We start from the raw sequence: 14,359 nt of genomic DNA on the forward strand, positions 1-14,359 counted from the left end.
AAGATCCCTATCAGTTTTTAACTGAGTTCTTGCAGATCTGTGAGACTGTTAAGACCAATGGAGTAGATCCTGAAGTCTACAGGCTCATGCTTTTCCCTTTTGCTGTAAGAGACAGAGCTAGAACATGGCTGGATTGACAGCCTAAAGATAGCCTGGACTCATGGGATAAGCTGGTCGCAGCCTTCTTGGCTAAGTTCTTTCCTCCTCAAAAGCTGAGCAAGCTTAGAGTGGATGTTCAGACCTTCAAACAAAAAGATGGTGAATCCCTTTATGAAGCTTGGGAAAGATACAAGCAGATGACCAAAAGGTGTCCTCCTGACATGCTTTCAGAGTGGATCATTTTGGATATATTCTACTATAGTCTATCTGAGTTCTCTAAGATGTCATTGGACCATTCTGCAGGTGGATCCATTCACCTAAAGAAAACACCTGCAGAAGCTCAAGAACTTATTGACATGGTTGCAAATAACTAGTTCATGTACACTTCTGAGAGGAATTCCATGAATAATGGGACGCCTCAGAGGAAGGGAGTTCTTGAAATAGATGCTCTGAATGCCATATTGGCTCAGAACAAAATATTGACTCAGCAAGTCAACATGATTTCTCAAAGTCTGAATGGATGGCAAAATGCATCCAACAGTACTAAAGAGGCATCTTCTGAAGAATAAGCTTATGATCCTAAGAACCCTGCAATGGCAGAGGTAAATTACATGGGTGAACCTTATGGGAACACCTATAATTCCTCATGGAGAAATCCTCTGAATTTCTCGTGGAAGGATCAACAAAAGCCTCAACAAGGCTTTAATAATGATGGAAGAAACAGGCTCAACAATAGCAAGCCTTTTCCATCATCTTCTCAACAACAGACAGAGAATCCTAAGGAGAGTTCCTCTAGCTTAGCAAACAGAGTCTCTGATCTATCTAAGGCCACTTTAAGGTTCATGAGTGAAACAAGGTCCTCCATCAGAAATTTAGAGGCACAAGTGGGCCAGCTGAGTAAAAAAGTCACTGAAACTCCTCCTAATACTCTCCCAAGCAATACTGAAGAGAATCCAAAAAGAGAGTGCAAGGCCATTGACATAATCAACATGGCCGAACCTAGAGAGGAAGGGGAGGACGTGAATCCCAATGAGGAAGACCTCATGGGACGTCTCCCAAGTAAGAAGAAGTTCCTTATTATGGACTTAAAGGAATCTGAAGGTCATATAAAGACCATTGACGTTGGGATTTTTGCCAATAAAGAATTTCATAAAAATAGTCGCGTTGTAGATATAGTCTCTAAACCGACAGAAATCCCTTCGTACAAACGTTTTGGTTGTCACAAGTAACAAACCCCTTTTTCAAATTGATAACCGAGTATTTAAACCTCGGGTCGTCTTCTCAAGGAATTGCAGGGAGGTATGTTCTTATTATTGGTTATGAGTTTTGTAAATCGGGGGTTTTGAGAATTTGGACAATGGGCACAAGCATATTTTAAAGCAATAAAAATAAATAAATAACTGTAAAATAAACTCTTGGCAAGGTATAAGAACTGGAAGTCCTATCCTAGTTATCCTTATCAATTGTGATGAGAATTGGATTTTTCTCCCACTTTGTTAACCTCTAACTATGAAGGTAAGTTAAGTGGATGAATTAATTTTGATTCCTCAGGTCCTAGTCTTTCCTTGGGAAAGGCTAGAGTTATTGGAACTTGAATTAATGAAATGAAGAAATCCAATTTTCAATCAACAACGGAGCTGATAACTTTAGAGTCACCAATTAATCAACTACAGCCAAAAATGTAAAAAGCTAAATTAAAATCATAAATATCTGGAATACCTTCAATTCATTCAAAGCAGTAAAATCTAATATGGAAAATATTCATAAGCCAATTGGGCAACAGAAAAATCCAAATTATTTATATAAATAAAAGACAGCAATCATCAATCTGAAATATCTCAAATAACATTAATTAAGAAAATCAATCTAAACATGGAACATTGAAAATAAATAAATACGAAGAACCTGGGATTGAGAGTCACTCCTAAAACTAAGAGAAGTCCTAAATCCTAATTTCTAAAAATCCTAATTTCTAAATCCTAAGAGAGAGGAGAGAATCTCTCTCTCTAAAAACTACATCTAAAACTAAAATTATGAATTATGAATAGCATGATCTGAATGGATGCAATCCCTCTACTTTATAGCCTCTAATCTGAGTTTTCTGGGCCGAAAACTGGATCGAAAACAGCCCAAAAATCGCTGGAGAAGAAATCTGCCACGCTGGTTTTTCGTCACTGCGACGCGGCCGCATGGGGCACGCAGTCGCGTCGCCTAGCGTCAGGGCGACTATGGCATATTATATATCAAATCGAAGCCCCAGACGTTAACTTTCCAACGCAACTGAAACCGCGTCATTTGGACCTCTGTAGCTCAAGTTATGGTCATTTTAGTGCGAGAGGGTCAGGCTGACAACTTTGCAGTTTCTCCAACTTCTTGTATTCCTTCCACATGCTTCCTTTTCATCCTCTAAGCCATTCCTGTCCTATAATATCTGAAAACACTTAACACACATATCAAGGCATCTAATGGTCATAAGAGAGGATTAATAGTAAGTAAATATAAGATCAAAGAAGCATGTTTTCAATCAAAGCACATAATTAGGAAGGCAAATGTCAAACCATGCAAATAGTATGAATAAGTGGGTAAAGAGTTGATAAAAACCACTCAATTGAACACAAGATAAACCATGAAATATGGGTTTATCAACCATAGAGATTCCATTAAACCTCCTTCTGCCATTCATGAGCTCTGAAGACTATTCTTCCTCTGAAGAGGATGAAGATATAACTGGAGAGCAAGTTGCTCAATATCTAGGAGCTATCATGAAGCTGAATGCCAAGTTGTTTGGTAATGAGACTTGGGAAGATGAACCTCCCTTGCTCATTAGTGAACTAGATACATGGGTTCAGCAAACTTTACCTCAAAAGAAACAAGATCCTGGTAAATTCTTAATACCCTGTACCATAGGCACTATGACCTTTGAGAAGGCTCTATGTGACCTAGGGTCAGGCATAAATCTTATGCCACTCTCTGTAATGGAGAAGCTGGGGATCATTGAGGTATAGCCTGCCACATTCTCATTAGAGATGGCAGACAGATCACAAAGACAAGCTTATGGATTGGTAGAGGATGTGTTAGTGAAGGTTAAAGGCCTTTACATCCCTGCTGATTTCATAATCTTATAGACTAGGAAGAATGAGGATGAATGCATCATCCTTGGAAGACCCTTCCTAGCCACAGCAGGAGCTGTGATTGATGATAATAGAGGAGAATTAGTCCTTCAATTGAATGGGGACTACCTTGTCTTTAAAGCCCAAGGCTATCCTTCTGTAACAATGGAGAGGAAGCATGAAAAGCTTCTCTCAGTACAGAGTCAAACAAAGCCTCCAGAATCAAACTCTAAGTTTGGTGTTGGGAGGCCACAACCAAACTCTAAGTTTGGTATTGAGAAACCCCCACATTCAAACTCTAAATTTGGTGTTGGGAATCCATAACATTGACCTGATCACCTGTGAGGCTCCATGGGAGCTCACTGTCAAGCTATTGACATTAAAGAAGCGCTTATTGGGAGGCAACCCAATTTTTATTTATATATATTTTTATTGTTCTTTTATGTTTTCTTAGGTTCATGATCATGTGAAGTCACAAAACAATTACTAAAATTAAAAACAAAATAAAAAACAGCAGAAGAAACAGCACACCCTGGAGGAAGAGCTTACTGGCATTTAAACGCCAGTAAGGAGCATCTGGCTGGCGTTCAACGCCAGAACAGAGCATGAATCTGGCGTTGAACGCCAGAAACAAGCATGGAACTGGCGTTTAACGCCAGAAACATGCTGCAGATTGGCATTGAACGCCTAAAACAAGCATGGAGCTGGCGTTTAACGCCAGAAATAAGCATTAATCTGGCTTTGAACGCCAAGATTGCATGCATAGGGTGTTTTACACGCCTCATTAGTGCAGGGATGATAAATCCTTGACACCTCAGGATCTGTGGACCCCACAGGATCATCTCAGGATCTGTGGACCCCACAGGATCACCTCAGGATCTGTGGACCCCACAGGATTCCTACCTACCTCAACTCACCTTCTCTCTTCTTCACACAATCCAATAACACTCTTCCCCAAAAACCCTTCACCAATCACTTCAATCTCTCTTCCCCATCACCTCTTCCCCACTCACATCCATCCACTCTTCCCCATAAACCCCATCTACCTTCAAAATTAAAAATCTCTTTCCCACCCAAACCCACCCTAAATGGCCGAACCAACTCCCTCTCCCTCCACTATATAAACCCCTTCATCCTTCTTCATTCTCACACAACACAACCATCTCTTATCCCCCTTGGCCGAAACACAAACCTCTCTCCCTCTCCTCCGTATCTTCTTCTTCTTTATCTATTCTTTTTTCTTTTGCTCGAGGACGAGCAACATTCTAAGTTTGATATGGAAAAAGCATAGCTTTTTTTGTTTTTCTATAACCATTGATGGCACCTAAGGCCGGAGAAACCTCTAGAAAAGGGAAAGGGAAGACAAAAGCTTCCACCTCCGAGTCATGGGAGATGGAGAGATTCATCTCAAAAGCCCATCAATACCACTTCTATGAAGTTGTGGCCAAGAAGAAGGTGATCCATGAGGTCCCTTTCATGCTCAAGAAAAATGAGTATCCAGAGATCTGACATGAGATCCAAAGAAGAGGTTGGAAAGTTCTAACCAACCCCATTCAATAAGTCGGGATCTTAATGGTTTAAGAGTTCTATGCCAATGCATGGATCACTAGGAACCATGATCAAAGTATGAACCCGAATCCAAAGAATTATCTTACAATGGTTCGGGGAAAATGCTTAGATTTCAGTCCGAAAAATGTAAGGTTGGCGTTCAACTTGCCTATGATGCAAGAAAATGCACGCCCCTACACTAGAAGGGTCAACTTTGATCAAAGATTTTACCAAGTCCTTATGGACATATGTGTGGAAGGAGCTCAATGGAAAAGAGACTCAAAAGGCAAGTCGGTTCAATTAAGAAGACTGGACCTCAAGCTTGTGGTTAGAGGATAGTTGGAGTTCATCCAACACTCCATCATCCCCACTAGCAACCGATCTGAAGTTACTGTGGATCGGGCTATCATGATCCATAACATCATGATTGGAGAGGAAGTATAAGTTCATCAAGTCATCTCTCTTGAATTCTACAAAATAGCCGAAAAGCCCTCTACCTTGGCAAGGCTAGCTTTTCCTCATCTCATTTTCCATCTATGCTACTCAGCTGGAGCTGTTATAGAAGGAGACATCCTCATTAAGGAGGACAAGCCCATCACTAAGAAGAGGATGGAGCAAACAAGAGAGACCACTCATGGATCTCAAGAGATACATGAGGAAGCTCATCACCAAGGAATCCCTAAGATGCCTCAAGGGATGCACTTTCCTCCCAACAACTATTGGGAACAACTCAACACTTCTCTAGAAAACTTGAGTTATAACATGGACCAACTAAGGGTGGAGCATCAAGAGCACTCTATCATTCTCCATGAGATTAGAGAAGATCAAAGAGCAATGAGGGAGGAGCAACAGGCAAGGAAGAGACATAGAAGAGCTCAAGGACATCATTGGTCCTTCAAGAAGAAGGTGCCACCATCACTAAGGTGGATTCATTCCTTGTTCTTATTTTTTTGTTTTTCGGTTTTCATGCTATATGTTTGTCTATGTTTGCGTCTCTATTACATGATCATTAGTGTTTAGCAACTATGTCTTAAGGCTATGAATAATTCCATGAATCCTTCACCTTTCTTGAATGAAAAATGTTTTTAATATAAAAGAACAAGAAGTACACGAGTTTCAAATTCATCCTTGAAATTAGTTTAATTATATTGATGTGGTGACAATACTTTTTATTTTTTAAATGAATGCTTGAACAGTGCATATTTTTTATCTTGTTGTTTATGAATGTTAAAATAATTGGCTCTTGAAAGAATGATGAACAAAGAGATATGTTATTGATAATCTGAAAAATCATGAAATTGATTCTTGAAGCAAGAAAAAGCAGTGAAAAAGCATAAGCATGCGAAAAAAAAGTGGCGAAAAAAATATGAAAGAAAAAAGAAAAAGCAAGCAGAAAAAGCCAATAGCCCTTAAAACCAAAAGGCAAGGGTAAAAAGGATCCAAGGTTTTGAGCATCAATGGATAGGAGGGCCCAAGGAAATAAAATTTAGGCCTAAGCGGCTAAATTAAGCTGTCCCTAACCATGTGCTTGTGGCATGCAGGTCCAAATGAAAAAACTTGAGACTGAATGGTTAAAATCGTGATCCAAAGCAAAAAGAGTGTGCTTAAGAACTCTGGACACCTCTAACTAGGGACTTTAGCAATGCTGAGTCACAATCTGAAAAGGTTCACCCAGTTATGTGTCTGTGGCATTTATGTATCTGGTGGTAATACTGGAAAACAAAGTGCTTAGGGCCACGACCAAGACTCATAAAAGTAGCTATGTTCAAGAATGAACATACTTAACTAGGAGAATCAATAACACTATCTGAAATTCTAAGTTCCTATAGATGCCAATCATTCTAAACTTCAAAGGAAAAAGTGAGATGCCAAAACTATTCAGAAGCAAAAAGCTATAAGTCCCGCTCATCTAATTAGAACTAATATTCATTGATATTTCGGGATTTATAGTATATTCTCTTCTTTTTATCCTATTTGATTTTCAGTTGCTTGGCGACAAGCAACAATTTAAGTTTGGTGTTGTGATGAGCGGATAATTTATACGCTTTTTGGCATTGTTTTTAGATAGTTTTTAGTAGGATCTAGCTACTTTTAGGGATGTTTTCTCTAGTTTTTATGCTAAATTCACATTTCTGGACTTTACTATGAGTTTGTGTGTTTTTCTGTGATTTCAGGTATTTTCTGGCTGAAATTGAGGGACCTGAGCAAAACTCTGATAGAAGGCTGACAAAGGACTGCTGATGCTGTTGGATTCTGACCTCCCTGCACTCGAAATGGATTTTCTGGAACTACAGAAATCCAAATGGCGCGCTCTCAACGGCGTTGGAAAGTAGACATCCAAAGCTTTCCAGAAATATATAATAGTTTATACTTTATTGGAGATTAGACGATGAAAACTGGCATTCAACGCCAGTTCCATGCTGCATTCTGGAGTCAAACGCCAGAAACACGTCACAAACCAGAGTTAAACGCCAAAAACACGTTACAACTTGGCGGTTAATTCCAACAGAAGCCTCTGCACATGTAAAGCTCAAGCTCAGCCCAAGCACACACCAAGTGGGCCCCGAAAGTGGATTTCTACATCAATTACTTATTTTTGTAAACCCTAGTAGCTGGTCTAGTATAAATAGAACATTTTACTATTGTATTAGACATCTTGGTTTCGTCTTTTATCTTAGCATCCATCTTTGGATGTTTAGTTCTTAGACTTTGGGGGCTGGCCATTCGGCCATGCCTGAACCTTGATCACTTATGTATTTTCAACGGTGGAGTTTCTACACACCATAGATTAAGTTATGGAGCTCTGCCGTACCTCGAGTTTTAATGCAAAGTACTACTATCTTTTATTCAATTCGGCTTATTCTTATTCTAAGATATTCGTTGCACTTCAACATGATGAATGTGATGATCCGTGACACTCATCATCATTCTCACCTATGAACGAGTGACTTACAACCACTTCCGTTCTACCTTAGATCGAGCGTGTATCTCTTGGATTCCTTAGTCAGAATCTTCGTGGTATAAGCTAGAACACTTTGGCGGCCAATCTTGAGGATCCGGAAAGTCTAAACCTTGTCTGTGGTATTCCGAGTAGGATTCAGGGATTAAATGGCTGTGACGAGCTTCAAACACGCGATTATTGGGCGTGATGACAAACGCAAAAGAATCAATGGATTCTATTCCGACATGATCGAGAACCGACAGATGATTAGCCGTGCTGTGACAAAGCATTTGGACCATTTTCACTGAGAGGATAGGATGTAGCCATTGACAACGGTGATGCCCTACATACAACTTGCCACGGACAGGAGTATAAAGGATTGAAGGAAGGCAGTAGGAAAACAGAGATTCAACAGGGACAAAGCATCTCCATACACTTATCTGAAATTCCCACCAATAATCTACATAAGTATCTCTATCTTTATTTTATGCTTTATTTATTATTATTTTCGAAAACCATTATAAACCTTTTGAATCCGCCTAACTGAGATTTACAAGATTACCATAGCTTGCTGGTGCGCGAAATTGTGATCACTACACAACTTTGCACAACTAACCAGCAAGTGCACTGGGTCGTCCAAGTAATACCTTACGTGAGTAAGGGTCGATCCCACGGAGATTGTTGGTATGAAGCAAGCTATGGTCACCTTGTAAATCTCAGTCAGGCAGACTCAAATGGGTATAGATGATGAATAAAACATAAAGATAAAGATAGAGATACTTATGTATATCATTGGTGAGAGCTTCAGATAAGCGTATGAAGATGCTTTCCCTTCCGTCTCTCTGCTTTCTTACTGTCTTCATCCAATCCTTCTTACTCCTTTCCATGGCAAGCTTATGCAAGGGTTTCACCGTTGTCAGTGGCTACCTCCCATCCTCTCATTGGAAATGTTCAACGCACCCTGTCACGGCACGGCTATCCATCTGTCGGTTCTCAATCAGGCCGGAATAGAATCCAGTGATTCTTTTGCGTCTGTCACTAACGCCCCGCCTTCAGGAGTTTGAAGCACGTCACAGTCATTCAATCATTGAATCCTACTCAGAATACCACAGACAAGGTTAGACCTTCCGGATTCTCTTGAATGCCGCCATCAGTTCTTGCCTATACCACGAAGACTCTGATCTCACGGAATGGCTGGCTCGTTTGTCAGGCGAGCACTCGGTTGTCAGGCGATCAACCATGCATCGTGTATCAGGAATCCAAGAGATATTCACTAGAGCCTCGAATGCTTGTAGAACAAGAGTGGTTGTCAGTCACTTTGTTTATGAGTGAGAATGATGATGAGTGTCACGGATCATCACATTCATCAAGTTGAAGAACAAGTGATATCTTGGACAAAGAACAAGCGGAATTGAATAGAAGAACAATAGTAATTGCATTAATACTCGAGGTACAGCAGAGCTCCACACCTTAATCTATGGTGTGTAGAAACTCCACCGTTGAAAATACATAAGAACAAGGTCTAGGCATGGCCGTGAGGCCAGCCTCCCAATAATCTAAGAACAAGACGCCCAAAGATGATCTAGAGATCTAAAGTGATCAAAAGATGAAAATACAATAGTAAAAGGTCCTATATATAGAGAACTAGTAGCTTAAGAATTACAAAGATGAGTAAATGACATAAAAATCCACTTCCGGGACCACTTGGTGTGTGCTTGGGCTGAGCAATGAAGCATTTTTCGTGTAGAGACTCTTCTTGGAGTTAAACGCCAGCTTTTATGCCAGTTTGGGCGTTTAACTCCCATTTAGGTGCCAGTTCCGGCGTTTAACGCTGGGAATTCTGAGGGTGACTTTGAACGCCGGTTTGGGCCATCAAATCTTGGGCAAAGTATGGACTATCATATATTGCTGGAAAGCCCAGGATGTCTACTTTCCAACGCCGTTGAGAGCGCGCCAATTGGGCTTCTGTAGCTCCAGAAAATCCACTTCGAGTGCAGCGAGGTCAGAATCCAACAGCATCTGCAGTCCTTTTCAGTCTCTGGATCAGATTTTTGCTCAGGTCCCTCAATTTCAGCCAGAAAATACCTGAAATCACAGAAAAACACACAAACTCATAGTAAAGTCCAGAAAAGTGAATTTTAACTAAAAACTAATAAAAATATACTAAAAACTCAACTCAAACTACTAAAACATACTAAAAACAATGCCAAAAAGCGTACAAATTATCCGCTCATCACAACACCAAACTTAAATTGTTGCTTGTCCTCAAGCAACTGAAAATCAAATAAGATAAAAAGAAGAGAATATGCAATGAACTCCAAAAACATCTATGAAGATCAGTATTAATTAGATGAGCGGGGCTTTTAGCTTTTGCCTCTGAATAGTTTTGGCATCTCACTCTATCCTTTGAAATTCAGAATGATTGGCTTCTTTAGGAACTCAGAATCCAGATAGTGTTATTGATTCTCCTAGTTAAGTATGATGATTCTTGAACACAGTTATTTATTGAGTCTTGGCCGTGGCCCAAAGCACTCTGTCTTCCAGTATTACCACCGGATACATACATGCCACAGACACATAATTGGGTGAACCTTTTCAGATTGTGACTCAGCTTTGCTAAAGTCCCCAATTAGAGGTGTCCAGGGTTCTTAAGCACACTCTTTTTGCCTTGGATCACAACTTTATTTCTTTCTTTTTCTTTCTTTTTCCCTTTTTTTTTCGTTTTTTTTTTTTTTTTTTTTTTTGTATTCACTGCTTTTTCTTGCTTCAAGAATCATTTTTATGATTTTTCAGATCCTCAGTAACATGTCTCCTTTTTCATCATTCTTTCAAGAGCCAACATTCATGAACCACAAATTAAAAAGACATATGCACTGTTCAAGCATACATTCAGAAAACAAAAGTGTTGCCACCACATCAAAATAATTAAACTGTTATAAAATTCAAAATTCATGCAATTCTTCTCCTTTTCAATTAAGAACATTGTTAATTTAAGAAAGGTGATGGATTCATAGAAAATTCATAACTTTAAGGCATAGATACTAATGATCACAAGACACAAACATAGATAAACATAAGCACTAAAATTCGAAAAACAGGAAAATAAAGAACAAGGAGATTAAAGAACGGGTCCACCTTAGTGATGGCGGCTTGTTCTTCCTCTTGAAGGTCTTATGGAGTGCTTGAGCTCCTCAATGTCTCTTCCTTGTCTTTGTTGCTCCTCTCTCATGATTCTTTGATCTTCTCTAATTTCATGGAGGAGAATGGAGTGTTCTTGGTGCTCCACCCTTTTCTTAGTGATGGGCTTGTCCTCATCAATAAGGATGTCTCCTTCTATGTCCACTCCAACTGAATAACAGAGGTGACAAATGAGATGAGGAAAGGCTAACCTTGCCAAGGTAGAGGACTTGTCCGCCACCTTATAGAGTTCTTGGGCTATAACCTCATGAACTTCCACTTCTTCTCCAATCATGATGCTATGGATCATGATGGCCTGGTCTAGAGTAACTTCGGACCGGTTGCTAGTGGGGATGATTGAGCGTTGGATAAACTCCAACCATCCTCTAGCCACGGGTTTGAGGTCATGCCTTCTTAATTGAACCGACTTCCCTCTTGAATCTCTCTTCCATTGGGCGCCCTCTTCACAAATGTCAGTGAGGACTTGGTCCAACCTTTGATCAAAGTTGACCCTTCTAGTGTAAGGATGTTCATCTCCTTGCATCATGGGCAAGTTGAATGCCAACCTTACATTTTCCGGACTAAAATCCAAGTATTTCCCCCGAACCATAGTAAGCCAATTCTTTGGATCCGGGTTCACACTTTGATCATGGTTCTTGGTGATCCATGCATTGGCATAGAACTCTTGAACCATTAAGATTCCGACTTGTTGAATGGGGTTGGTAAGAACTTCCCAACCTCTTCTTCGGATCTCATGTCGGATCTCCGGATATTCACTTTTTGAGTGAAAAAGGGACCTCGGGGATCACCTTCTTCAAGGCCACAACTTCATAGAAGTGGTCTTGATGCACCCTTGAGATGAATCTTTCCATCTCCCATGACTCGGAGGTGGAAGCTTTTGCCTTCCCTTTCCTCTTTCTAGAGGTTTCTCCGGCCTTGGATGCCATAAATGGTTATGGAAAAACAAAAAGCAATGCTTTTACCACACCAAACTTAAAAGGTTTGCTCGTCCTCGAGCAAAAAAAGAAAGAAGAGAGTAGAAGAAGAAGAAATGAGGAAGAAGGGAATGGCTTTGTGTTCGGCCAAAGAGGGTGAGAGTTGGTGTTTAGGTTGTGTGAAAATGAAGGAGTGAAGAAGGGTTTATATAGAAGAGGGGGGCTTATGGTTCGGCCATTATGGGTGGGTTTGGGTGGGAAAGTGGTTTGAATTTGAATGGTGAGGTAGGTGGGGAAGAGAAAGATGGGATTTGATAGGTGAAGGGTTTTTGGGGAAGAGGTATTGAGGTGATTGGTGAATGGGTGAAGAGGAAGAGAGAGTGGTGGGTTGGTGGGGATCCTGTGGGGTCCACAGATCCTGAGGTGTCAAGGAAAAGTCATCCCTGCACCAAATGGCATGCAAAAACACGTTTTGTGCCAAATCTGGCGTTAAACGCCGGGCTGGTGCCCATTTCTGGCGTTTAACGCCAGGTTCTTGCCCTTTCCTGGCGTTTAACGCCAGTCTGGTGCCCTTTTCTGGCGTTAAACGCCCAGAATGGTGCCAGACTGGGCGTTAAACGCCCAATTGCTAGCCTTACTGGCGTTTAAACGCCAGTAGGTTCTTCCTCCACGGTGTGCTGTTTTTCTTCCTGTTTTTCATTCTGTTTTTGCTTTTTCAATTGATTTTGTGACTTCTTATGATCATCAACCTACAAAAAACATAAAATAACAAAAGAAAATAGATGAAATATAACATTGGGTTGCCTCCCAACAAGCGCTTCTTTAATGTCAGTAGCTTGACAGTGGGCTCTCATGGAGCCTCACATTTTCTCAGAGCAATGTTGGAACCTCCCAACACCAAACTTAGAGTTTGAATGTGGGGGTTCAACACCAAACTTAGAGTTTGGTTGTGGCCTCCCAACACCAAACTTAGAGTTTGACTGTGGGGGCTCTGCTTGACTCTGATTTGAGAGAAGCTCTTCATGCTTCCTCTCCATGGTGACAGAGGGGTATCCTTGAGCCTTAAACACAAAGGATTCTTCATTCACTTGAATGATCAGTTCACCTCCATCAACATCAATCACAGCCTTTGCTGTGGCTAGGAAGGGTCTGCCAAGGATGATGGTTTCATCCATGCACTTCCCAGTCTCTAGGACTATGAAATCAGCAGGGATGTAATGGTCTTCAATCTTCACCAAAACATCCTCTACAAGTCCATAAGCTTGTTTTCTTGAGTTGTCTGCCATCTCTAGTGAGATTCTTGCAGCTTGTACCTCAAAGATCCCTAGCTTCTCCATTACAGAGAGAGGCATGAGGTTTACACTTGACCCTAAGTCACACAGAGCCTTCTTGAAGGTCATGGTGCCTATGGTGCAAGGTATGGAAAACTTCCCAGGATCTTGTCTCTTTTGAGGTAATTTCTGCCTAGACAAGTCATCCAGTTCCTTGGTGAGCAAAGGAGGTTCGTCCTCCCAAGTCTCATTTCCAAATAACTTGTCATTTAGCTTCATGATTGCTCCAAGGTATTTAGCAACTTGCTCTTCAGTGACATACTCATCCTCTTCAGAGGAAGAATACTCATCAGAGCTCATGAAAGGCAGAAGTAAGTCCAATGGAATCTCTATGGTCTCATTTTGAACCTCAGATTCCCATGGTTCCTCATTAGGGAACTCATTGGAGGCTAGTGCACGCCCATTGAGGTCTTCCTCAGTGGTGTTCACTTCCTCTCTCTCCTCTCCAAATTCGGCCATGTTGATGGCCTTGCACTCTCCTTTTGGATTTTCTTCTGTGTTGCTTGGGAGAGTACTTGGAGGGAGTTCAGTAACTTTCTTGCTTAGCTGTCCCACTTGTGCCTCCAAATTCCTAATGGAGGATCTTGTTTCAGTCATGAAACTTTGAGTGGTTTTGATTAGATCAGAGATCATGGTTGCTAAGTCAGAGGTGTTCTGCTTAGAATTCTCTGTCTGTTGCTGAGAAGATGATGGAAAAGGCTTGCCATTGCTAAACCTGTTTCTTCCACCATTATTGTTGTTGAAACCTTGTTGAGGTCTCTCTTGATTATTCCATGAGAAATTTGGGTGATTTCTCCATGAAGAATTATAGGTGTTTCGATAGGGTTCTCCTAGGTAATTCACCTCTTCCATTGAAGGATTCTCAGGATCATAAGCTTCTTCTTCAGATGAAGCATCCTTAGTACTGTTTGGTGCATTTTGCATTCCAGACAGACTTTGAGAAATCAAGTTGACTTGCTGAGTCAATATTTTGTTCTGAGCCAATATGGCATTCAGAGTATCAATCTCAAGAACTCCTTTCTTCTGACTTGTCCCATTGTTCACAGGATTCCTTTCAGAAGTGTACATGAATTGGTTATTTGCAACCATTTCAATTAGCTCTTGAGCTTCTGTAGGCGTCTTCTTCAGATGAAGAGATCCTCCAGCAGAGCTATCCAAAGACATCTTGGATAGTTCAGAGAGACCATCATAGAAAATACCTATGATGCTCCATTCAGA

The 14,359-nt window shown here is 40.7% G+C and overlaps 1 non-coding gene across 1 annotated transcript; it reads right to left on the bottom strand.

The window, feature by feature from the left end:
- Nucleotides 1-218: 218 nt before the first annotated feature.
- LOC130959172 (small nucleolar RNA R71) lies at nt 219-326 on the bottom strand. The gene has a single exon (XR_009078267.1). It is a non-coding gene; the product is annotated as a small nucleolar RNA R71 (small nucleolar RNA).
- Between the last annotated feature and the right edge of the window lie 14,033 nt (nt 327-14,359).

Source organism: Arachis stenosperma, chromosome 10 (genome assembly GCF_014773155.1).
Source record: "Arachis stenosperma cultivar V10309 chromosome 10, arast.V10309.gnm1.PFL2, whole genome shotgun sequence".
In the NCBI taxonomy this organism is placed as follows: domain Eukaryota; kingdom Viridiplantae; phylum Streptophyta; class Magnoliopsida; order Fabales; family Fabaceae; genus Arachis; species Arachis stenosperma.